The following is a 12,500-nucleotide window of genomic DNA, read 5'->3' as shown; positions in this document are numbered from 1 at the left end:
AGACGTTCATTTCTCGTTATAATGTGGTTTGGATTCCACAATAAGCTGTAGGTCCCGTTGCTAGGTAACCAACTGGTTCTTAGCCACGTAAAATAAATCTAATCCTTCGGGCCAGCCCTAGGAGAGCTGTTAATCAGCTCAGTGGTCTGGGTTAAACTAAGGTATACTTAACTAAAGGTTCTTGCAGCGTCCCTTCGACCCCTAGCTGCAACCCCTTTCATTTATTTTACTGTACCTCCATTCATATTATCTTTCTCCCATCTTACTAACCACCCTTTCCTAACAATTATTTCATAGTGCAACTGTGAGGTTTTCCTCCTGTTACACCTTTCGAACCAACCTACTCTCAATTTCCTTTCCAGCGCTGAATGACCTCATAGGTCTTGTGCTTGGCCTTTGGACTAAACTGTATATTCCATTCCATTCCATTTCAACAACTGCTCTTTGTAGTTGACCTTCAATCGGTTGAGTTCTGACACATTGTGGTTAGTCAATACTGAAAAGAATAAGGCGATGTTCTTTCATAATTCTCATTCCGTTTCCGTAACAACTAGTTTGTTTAGGTTGATATTCATGTTGTCTTTGACTCAGCCAGCTACAACATACATAATTCAGTTTTCATAAGTCCAATGTTTTTGCGACGTGCCGTGAGAGTTACGATCCGGGGCCATTGCTTTGTCTTCAGTCCTCACAGGTAATTAGACTATTGCCCTTGAAAAATATCCAGTACCTCACAGGTGCATTATAAAGGCGCTGGAAATCACAGCCAAGGCCTACACCAAAGTAGCTAGCTTTATGATCAGGTTAGTATTCTGGGAAAAGTTGGGTAAAATCTAGGCTTCAATAGCCAGCCGATCTCGTGCCCGAGAAAGGATTAGCACGGCCTAACCTGAGATATATGGCCACATAGGACGAGCAAGAATTCTTCAGATGATGGTTTAAATCGTTATTGCTTCTGTTATGAAAGAGGAAACCACTGTTTCGTGCAGTTTCGTCTGAAAGATAGACATCCAGGGATTTTGTTGACATCTACACACTAGGACAGTATTCCAGCAATTCTAAATTAGAAAAGATTTTGAAGTATGTGGCAGTAATTCTGTCATTCTGTTCTTGCATGAAACATTACAAAATACCCATTTCTCTGACAGAAACTGATGAATATATTACCTATGTGTCCTGTTTGGAATCGAGGCGAAGAACAATTATGCATCCACTCAACCGCTCATTCTGCATTGTTGACACTCAGCTAGCTGAGCCAGAGTATTTGAGAACAATTGTTCATCGCCTTGATTCCAAACAGGCACTTAGGTAATATATTCATCAGTTTCTGTCAAAGAAATGGGTATTTGGTAATGTTTCATGCTGCAACAGAATTGACAGAATTACTGCCACATACTTCAAAATCTTTTCTAGAATTGCTGGAATACTGTTCTAGTGTGAAGATGTCAACAAAATCCCTGGGTGTCTAGCTTTTGGACGAAGTTGCACGAAACAGTGGTTTCCTCTTTCATAAGAGAAGTAATAACGATTTAAACCATCATTTGAAGAATTTTTGCTTGTCCTATGTGGCCAAATATCCCAGGTTAGGCCGTGCTAATCGTTTCCCGGGGAGCCAGTGTGATGTCAAAAGTCTTTCATTCCCATCACTGTAAACCTGGAAACACTCTCCTGAGGAGGTCTGCCTGCTTGCCGCGCGTTCGAATCTCCGACCGGTCAATGAAGAATGAGTGGAATTTATTTCCGGTGATAGAAATTCATTCCTCGCTATAATGTGGTTCGGATTCCACAAGAAGCTGTAGGTCCCGTTGCTAGGTAACCAACTGGTTCTTAGCCACGTAAAATAAGTCTAATCCTTCGGGCCAGCCCTAGGAGAGCTGTTAATCAGCTCAGTGGTCTGGTTAAACTAAGGTGTACTTAACTTTTCCCAATACAGCTAAGGTTTGTTGCAGGATTCAGTAATAAAACACAGACGCTTATATTTATGTTTCTGTGGAGGTCTGCCACCTGCCCCAGACTTCTGAGGTCTGTGCCAAGATCCAGTAACAAAACATTGTCAATTACACTAGGCACACCCCGCCTTCTTATACCAGGCTTGGGACTGGCCTGACTATGCAAATGATCATGGCACGTACCCTTCTCAGTGATACACTTCAGGAACTCGATCTTCATTCACTGCAGCAAGCAAAGGTTCAGAAATTAGACCTTCATTAACTACGCCAACAAAATCTCAAAGCAAACCTGGACTCCAGGAACCACTCATTGGTCTTCCAGGATTTTCTAATCTCACTAGCCGGATAAGAGATCTGGAAATCCACGAGTTGCTTGTTTCGCAACGCAGATAAAAGGGAGATAAAAACAGACATTACCGCGGATGTGACGGGAGAGTGTCAACAAAAAGTGAGATTCAGCAAAGATATAGCAAAAGACTACTTACATTCATGCGTTGTAATGGTACGTACCGTGCGTACATACATCCGCACATGGGGTTATGTATACACTGACTAGGTGTACATGTGAATAAGTTCATTTGCTGGCTAAATATACACATGCAAGCACTGAATATATACACACAGTCATACATAACTGAAGTGCTATATAAAAACATTCATGTATATTTTTGTTTACACAGACAAACATAACATACATACACACATGCATGTACATAATTGATCAGCTACATATTTATGCATGTATAACCATACAATGATCGCGATATACATACAGACACACAAACATACAATAATTACTGCAAACAGAACGCGCCCAGTCAGAATCCGCAAATCGAACGCGCCCAGTAAACACCAAAAACGCCCGAATGAAGACGAACACCCAGCCATTCAGTCCCGGGGATAAAAGAATGGGGAGATCTCTTTGACCACCGTCCACACGTCAGTCCCACCGTAAGTCAGATGTCACGGGGCGGTCCCCTTAGAATTCGGGGCTCCCCTCCACGTGTCTGCTGTCTGTCAATCTTCATACGATGGGACCTAGACAACGAAGATTTTTGTTTATTGGTGAATATTGGCCCGAGTCATTTACGCAGTCTGTTCGTTTGGCGTTCGAGAGCTTGCGAAAGCGTTCGTCAATTTTTTTTTTTTTTTTGGCAAGGCTCAACGAGGCATGTTAAGAACGCATTGGTGGTTTTAACAATTGCGAGTAAATATATATGTTACAATTTGTAAAATTTTTTCGTTTATATGCAGTTCAAGAATGTTTTTATCTGTGTGCATTCATATCCTATCATATATATATATATATATATATATATATATATATATATATATATATATATATATATATATATATATATATATATATATATATATATATATATATGTATATATATAGTATATAAACAAATATATAATATATATTTATATATAATATATATATCATAAAATATATATATATATATACTGTAACAAAATTCTTACAATACTCTTTCCCTTAAGATATAAAATACACATTGAACCAGATTCCCGAAGGTGGACCTTATTATTATTATTATTATTATTATTATTATTATTATAAATGAGAATGCATACTTATGTAACAGACAGAAAGGCCATTACGTTAAATAGCAAGCCTCCACAGAGCAGAGCGCCTATGTGAGCGAAGCTATTCGTTTTATTAGGACGTAATCAAATTAGAATCTGGCTGCATGATCATTTTTAAGTTATATTTGGATCTTTTTGAGTTATATCCGTCTTGTTTTCCTTTATATCCTCGATAATTATGTCGCGTCGACTCTCACCAAATGTTCACGAGCAACAAAAACAGTATTCAGCGTTGAGGTATGGTTTTTTATTTTATTTATTTATTTACCTATCTATTTATTTAGAATGAACAAACACCCGCTCTATCTACCAGTGCTTATCGTTATTATAGTGATTTCTAATAAATTGTATTCGTGTATTTTTTTATTTTCTTCCAGAAAAGTGGCTGGAAAATATTGTTCTCATACTTATGAGATATTTCTTGGAACGAAAAAACTCTAATTTGTCAGGTGCTTAACTTAATGTGTCTCATGCCTGTAAATATTTATTTTATTTTTAATTTTGTCCCATAAATAATATAATATAATATATGAAATTTATCTGCTGGAAACGATATAGCAAATTGTCTTAACTATACTGCATCTGTCTATTTTTGAGATAATCATGAATCGATAAGTTTCTCGGGTCATACTCAAGATTTGGGAAAAAGATAAAAGGTGAATCATGTTTTAGGTAATAATAATAATAATAATAATAAATAATAATAATAATAATAATAATAATAATAATAATAATAATAATAATAATAATAATAATAATGGACATTATTCCTGTGTATTGCTATATAAACAACGTCGGATTTCGGTTAAGAAAATACAAGGCGTGAAATACTACGAAGCAAATATCGTACTGCCTTTGATTAGCGACTGGAAAAGGCTCAGTCACACCATGTGACAAATCGCTAATAATCATATTGTTTTTTCTTTCTGGTTGATTCAATTGACAATCATTACATATACTAATAATACACTACTCCCCCGTGACGATAATGACTGGCCATTCCTGTTAAAGATATTCCTGTGACTTGTTGAATTAAAATGGTTTCATTTTATTCCAACTGTTTTAGATACGTTAAAATACGCAACTTCTTGGGAAAATTATCTCTAGTTCTGAAACTCCATCCTGAGAGAATCGATATTAAGGAGAGCATTTGTTAAGAATATAATAATCCTTAGCTAATAATGAAAAAATGTTTCCGGAACAAGTCAATACGGCCATTAGCTTATGGATGAGAGAGAGAGAGAGAGAGAGAGAGAGAGAGAGAGAGAGAGAGAGAGAGAGAGAGAGAGAGAGTCCATTTCATCGAAAATACGATAGAATGCTTCCGAAACAAGGCAAAACGGCCAGTTAAAAGTTAAGTATACCTTAGTCTAACCAGTGGCTTATAAATGAGAGAGAGAGAGAGAGAGAGAGAGAGAGAGAGAGAGAGAGAGAGAGAGAGAGAGAGAGAACTGAAGTACACAATTTAAAAAATCAAATTAACATATCATAAAAAAAAAAAGACCTCAGCAAACAGTGGAAAAATTATTGATTGTTACCGGCCAGGAAACGGTCTACTCCCGTTGGGCTTCCAAATACTTGTCACTTACCGATGCCACCCACTATCGACCCCAGGGCCAGTCTCCCCAAACCTACCCCTTTTTCGGGTCCTCTCCCAATTTGTGCCCAGCTTCCCCCCACCCTTCCATCCTCCGCCCCCCTCTCTTCCCCCCAACCCTCCACTCCTCCGGTTGGACAGGAAAATCGATCCCAGTTACCTTGCTGGCAACTTTATCGTTGTGTGGACGCAAATCGTCAAATGAAATTGATAAAAAAAAAAAAAAAAATCACATTCGTATTGCTGTGGATGGTGAGCAGATAATGTTGGACGCAACGAGAGACCTCATGGAAAATATAGATAGCACAGAAGAATGTAGTGACTTGTCTGTACTTAGAGTATTCGAAAGGAGCCGATAGTTTTTTTTTAACCAAGAGCGCCATAAAACTAGGGCGCATGCGCGAAGTTACAGGCTGTAAAAACTTTGAATTTGTAATTTTTTTTTTATTCTACTGAAGAGCTTTGGCTGAATTGAACTGAATATAGAATGTAGGCCAAATGCCAAGTACTGGGACCTATGAGGTCATTCAGCGCTGAAACGGAAATGGACAGTAAAAGGTCTGACAGGTGTAACAGAAGGAAAGCCTCGCAGTTGCACTATGAATCAACTGTTAGGAGAGGGTGGAAAGTAACATGCAAGAAAGAGAATATGAAAGGAGATACAGTAAAAGGGACGAAAAGGGTTGCAGCTAGGGGCCGAAGGCACGCCGCAGAGAACCTTAAGTAATGCCTACAGTGCACCGCATGAGGTGCACTAACGTATACGGGGTGAAGAGCTTTGGAACTTTCACTGTTTCCATTTACCTCCTAATTCTTCCACTTTTCTATGTTAATTTCTATCCTGATTCCCGATTACAGTCTACTGTACACAGTAGATACAGTACTGCTTAATTTTTTATATGCAGAGGCCGATGGAACTGGCAATTGTATGACCTTATCTAGCCCAAGCATTGTGTTTCATTGTCATCATCAAATATTTTACTGAGAAGGATTTTAATTGGCCCTTTTTTTTAAGCTTTTTAACAAGTATTGTGACTTTGTTGCCGTTTTCCCCAAAAGGGGTAATCTGTCTCCTGAAAGCTTGTTTAGCAAGTCAATGACTTTTAGTTTTCTGTAAAAGAAAACTACTGTGCCGGCTTTGTCTGTCCGCCCGCACTTTATTCTGTCGGCACTTTTCTGTCCGCACCTTTTTCAGTCCGCGCTTTTTCTGTCCGCCCTCAGATCTTAAAAACTACTAAGGCTAGAGGGCTGCAAATTGGTATGTTGATCATCCACCCTCCAATCATCAAGCATACCAAATTGCAGTCCTCTAGCCTCAGTAGTTTTTATTCTATTTAAGGATAAATTAGCCATAATCGTGCACCTGGCAACGATATAGGATAGGCCACCACTGGGCCTTGGCTAAAGTTTCATGGGCCGCGGCTCATACAGCATTATACCGAGGCCACCGAAAGATAGATCTATTTTCAGTGGCCTTGATTATACGATGTACAGAAAACTCGACTGCGCCGAAGAACCTCCGGCGCAGTTTTTCCTTGTTCATATCCTGTATAATCTGAATGCGTGCAAATCATTATAAAGAGATATGGAGAGTCACCTTTTCTTTCAGCTGCCATTTAGTAACAATACGAGTTGCGGTAAAGATTCCTTTGACTGACTCAACATCTATAAAGCTCTCTAATCAAAGAGACATATTTGTAAAGAGTTATTCATAATCTTTCCAACTAAAAGTCAACTTAATTTTTATATCAGTGAATATAAACATAACATTTTCTCTAGTGCTAGAACTCACCCATCACGCTTGGATTATGCTCAAATTGCGACTCTGTGTTTACTTATACAATCTATCTATCTAAAAATTATGTATATACATCCTAACATCAAAAGCAACACAGATTTACTGGAAAGCATGATGCTTGAAGACTTAAAACTTCGTAAATCTTTGCTGAACAATATCCCTGTTGTCACTGTATCTATGAAATCCACGACCCCATAGGGGGGTTGTGTCGTCAGTGCACCTTACGCGGTGCACTGTAGGCATTACTTAAGGTTCTTTGCAGCGTCCCTTCGGCCCATAGCTGCAACCCCTTTCGTTCCTTTTACTGTACTTCCATTCATATTTTTTCCTTCCGTCTTACTTTCCACCCTCTCTTTAGGATTGCTTCAACTTTTCAGTGCTGAGTGATCTCATAGGTCCCAGTGCTTTGCCTGTGGCCTAAATTTTATATTTAATTCAGTTCTAAAATCCACGGTCTCTAATAAATAGTAGGCTTTATGGAATAATGAATATGGTAATAAAAACTGAACCTATTAAACCCACTGTATTTTATCCGGTCTTCGGATCAGTCAAACTAGTTTGACCCACGAATACCCTCTCTTGACCTAATTCAATATCAGCATGCAGGTCTTGCAGGACGATCAACTCATAATCAAACATATTTTGTTACTGTTCATTCTCAACCAACATAGAACTCGGAAACATCCCCGAGAGAGATTTTTTTCAGAATCTCCATCATTTTTAGTTTGTGCGATGTCTGGATTAAACGGATTGAATTAGTTAGGTAAGATCATATTCTCATTCAAAATAAACCGTTCGGGCAGCCATAAGATAGCTTAGAATGACAGCCTTGGAGGTCAGGTTAAACTAATAATAATAATAATAATAATAATAATAATAATAATAATAATAATAATAATAATAATAATAATAACTGCAGATTTAAAGTAAAGTTAACTACATCTGCCTTTTGCCTCTAGCCGGTTCAATCATGCCCCATTTCTTTGAAAATCCTTCTTTATAGACACTGTAACGACAGATCACAAGAAAAAAAATCGACCAATCAGCCCCAAAAACATTTCGCCGTGTTCAGTCTTACATTTCACAGATAGAGCTAAAAAAAGGAAGAGTTTTTAATACTTAATAATTTTAATTTGATTTTAAGCAATGAATATGTGAAGTAAACACCAACTTCCTTTTGAACTCATGCTTCCCAAAATCAGAGAAGAGCGGTTTTTGCAAAGTCGTCGCTTGCGCAAACTGAATTTGTTTACAAGCAATGTCATGACTGCAATGGAGAGCTTGACAGTACCGAGAATACAGTATTCGACCATCCCCTTATTGAACTGAATTGAATAAAGAATTAGGGCCAAAGGCCAAGAGGTCATTCAGCGCTGAAACGGAAATTAATAGCGAAAGGTTTGAAAGGTGTAACAGAGAAAAACCTCAGAGTTGCACTATGAATCAATTGTTAGAAGAGGGTTAAGGAAAGCAAGGTGGAAGAAAGAGAATATGAAAGGAGGTACAGTAAAAGGATCGAAAGGGGTTGCAGCTAGGGGCCGAAGGGACGCTGCAAAGAGCCTTAAGTAATGCCTGCAATGCACCACATGGGGTGCACTGACGGCACTAACCACCCCGAGAGGAACATCCCGTTACGATAACTATTTTTCTTTTCTTTTCTTTTCACGCCGGCTTCTCCATTTTCAGTTGTATTAGAGAAGAAGAAGAAGAAGAAGAAGGAAAACTTTTTTTTTTCCGTGTTCGAAATTTAGTTTTGTTCTCGGAATATCTTCACGCGTGAGGAAAACGTTGAGGAAAACATCTGCAGTTTGAGGAAATTTTGCGCGGTGCAGTCAGCGCTTCGGATTAAAAACGCATTAAACGAACTATTTTTGCTTTTCCATTTTTGGAAGAAGGAATTAAAAAAAAAAGCATGTAATATTGAGTAATGTAACAAAATGGATGAACTACACGATAGACGTATATACAAAACATAACTGGAAGTTTAGTGCGCTTACAACAATTGCACAAAATGAACACTTAAAAATGTCTGTTTGAAGCACTGCAAATGTATAGGAGTACATATCATTCAGTGCTATGGTTATTTGGGTAAATAAAATACCAGTAATAATAATAATAACAAAGTAATGGTGATAACGATGATTGTTATAAAATACGATGACAATAAATCCCAAGGAACACCTATAAAAGTGACGTTTGAAATGTTTGCTAAACTCCTCGTCCCTCCAAAAGAAAACTTGAAATAATGTAAATATCGTATTGTGATGATCATTATTATAACTGTTATCATTGAGTTAAATTGAATATAGAATTTAGGCCAAAGGCCAAGCACGGGGACCTATGAGGTCATTCAGCGCTGAAACGGAAATTGACAGTAAAAATGTCTGAAAGTGTAACAGGAAGAAAACCTCAAAGCAGTTGCACTATGAATCAATTGTTAGGAAAGGGTGGAAAGTAAGATGCAAGAAAGAGAATATGAAAGGAGGTACAGTAAAAGAAACGCCTACAGTGCACCTCGTGAGGTGCACTGACGGCACTACCCTCCTACGGGGTATTGTTATTATTATTATTCATAATGAGCACTTATTCTTAAAAAACAAATAAAAAACTAAGCCATTTATGTCTTCGGCAAACTAGAATAGAACGCGTTTTTTAATATGAGAAACCACCGAAAAACAGGAGTATAATTAAATGTAGATACCATTTATATGTCTGCTTGTACTGTGAGAAAAAAATGTTCGTGAAGGTTTGCATGGAATGGAATGGAATACAGAGTTTAGGCCAAAGGCCAAGCACTGGGACCTATGAGGTCATTCAGCGCTGGAAAGGAAATTGAGAGTAAGAGGTCTGAGAGGTGTAACAGGAGGAAAACCTTGCAGTTGCACTTTGAAATAATTGTTAAGAGAGGGTGGAAAGCAAGATGGAAGAAAAATAATATGAACGGAGGTAGAGTAAAAGGAACGAAAGGGGTTGCAGCTAGGTGCCGAAGAGACGCTGCACAGAACCTTTAGTAATGCCTACAGTGCACCCTGTAAGAAGCGCTGACGACAGTACCCACCTATAGGGCACATACAATGTGAGGAAAATTTTCAACAAACATTTCTCACTCAAAATGTTAGCACTCACACCTCCTTGTTACCCGTCGTTCCAGATCCCTCCATTTCGCTTACAAGTTAATGTCGTTATGTTAAGAAATTGTCTACGGTTTAGCTAATATCCTACTGTGGGATCTCGTGTGTTGTTTTCATATCAAGGCTCTTTCATAACCCTTTACTATAATTATTATTATTATTATTATTATTATTATTATTATTATTATTGGGGAAGGAAATTCACATATATTTAAAGATAAATCAGTACAGATAGCTTTCGGGAACGAACGGCTCATGCTACCATCAGTATTTTTTAATTATTATTATTATTATTATTATTATTATTATTATTATTATTATTATTATTATTATTATTATTATTATTATTATTAATTAAATAGAATGGCCGTCTGGATGCCGTTGAGTTTTTATTATTATTATTATTATTATTATTATTATTATTACTATTATTATTATTATTATTATTATTATTATTATTATTATTATTATTCAAAATACACTCAAAGTAGCATGAGTCTTAAAATGGAGTCACAAACCCACAGTTATGTAATTTATTTATTTTATTTTGAAACATATTTGTGCACAAACTTAACTGTGGATTTTTCTCCATTATTATAATTATATTATTGTACAAATTCAGTCTTTTACCGTCGAGTTGCACAAGAGACATTATCATATAACAAGACGTACCTAACTGGCCAAGGGATTTGTGTAGTAGGATTGTCAGTTTTATTCTCTCTCTCTCTCTCTCTCTCTCTCTCTCTCTCTCTCTCTCTCTCTCTCTCTCTCTCCCACACCCACCTTTTACTCCCAGCTACAAACGATGTTATCCCTTTATAGCTGATTCGAACCCCTGACTTCGCAAATTCCCTGATCCATTTATTTAGCAGCGTTAATCTTTTACTTTAGCTCCATCACGCACGTACCTTTCCTCTATTTCTAACCATTCATGATTCAAATATACTTCAGGAATAGTTAACATCCCATCGCTACAACGCCCACATTTTTTATTGCGTCACATTCACCATACACATTTCACTTCTATGAAAGCCGACTGGCTTAACAAATCTTCATTTATTTAGGCTTTTTGCCTCCCTCATACCTTTCTTTTATTGTGCAACTTTTGGTTTTCCTCTTCTCTTATCCAACCGTGATAAGTTATACATGTTAGTGTCGTGGCGTGCCACTCAGATGTCGCGGGTTCGCGTCTTCCCCAGGGCGATGAAAAATCACCGGCTCTGTATCATGATCAGTCACTGCTGCGGTATGGGATGTTGAAACCAACATTCTTTGGAAGCTTGAATTTCAAGTCAGTGGCCTCTTTGGTGTGCTTGTGCCATGTGAATAGGTTTCATCTACTCAAATAATAATAATAATAATAATAATAATAATAATAATAATAATAATAATAATAATATACTTGCAACAGTTAATCACTTGCATTCTTCCTAAAAAAAATATTTGGAGTCAAAACCCTATTTTTCTGGCACTAATTTACCTTCAAAACCTTCTCGCTAATATTTACTTAAATTTTTCCCCCTTTACACACAACTGGCAATTTTCACCATCTTCTGCAACTTTTCTTCACTATCCCCAGTCACAAACTCGTTTCATTTGGAACCCTTTTCTGAGTAGAGATTTGCACCAGCGTAACATCTTTTCCCTTAAACATTTTCACCACTCAACCCACGGAGACGATAAATATCCATGAAGACATTACATATCGGTACCTCAGACGTGATAAGTGGCATTAGTAGTAGTAGAGATTGACTGATTGATTGATAGACTTTAGGCATACTTGCCAAGCACTGGGGCAACTAAGGCCATTCAGCGCTGAAACGGAAATGACAGTGAAAAGGTTTGAAAAGTGTAACAGGAAGAAAACCTCAAAGCAGTTGCACTATGATATAATTGTTAGGAGAGGGTGGATAGCAAGATGGAAGAAAGAATATGAATGGGGATACAGTAAAAAGGAATGAAAACAGTTGCAGCTAGGGGCCGAAGGCACGCTTCAAAGAACCTTAATCACTGCCTACATTGCACCGCATGAGGTGCACTGACAGCACTACCCACCTACGGGGAGGAGTAGTAGTAGTGGAGTAATAGATACTAGTTTGGCCAGTAAAGGCTATCGAGGCTCGTCCATCCGTACCTTTAATTGTAATAGAAAATTCCAGTGGATCTGTCTCTCCGTCTATTGACTTCTCTTTCAACATTCATTGAAAATGTCATTCGACTAATCTGGGGTTAAAACCTTGCATAGTTGATGGAGATACGGATTAATATTATTCATCGACCTCTCACTTATTCACTCTCGACTGACAGTCGCCGGAGTTCGCACAAAGATGTTGTTCTTTACAAGAATATTCCAGTTTGTGGGGTCATCACCTTTTTTTTTAATAGAGAATGAAACTAATATTTTTTTATGATTTGAC

Source organism: Macrobrachium rosenbergii, chromosome 41, assembly GCF_040412425.1.
Source record: "Macrobrachium rosenbergii isolate ZJJX-2024 chromosome 41, ASM4041242v1, whole genome shotgun sequence".
Lineage (NCBI taxonomy): Eukaryota > Metazoa > Arthropoda > Malacostraca > Decapoda > Palaemonidae > Macrobrachium > Macrobrachium rosenbergii.
This window is presented reverse-complemented; position numbering follows the sequence as displayed.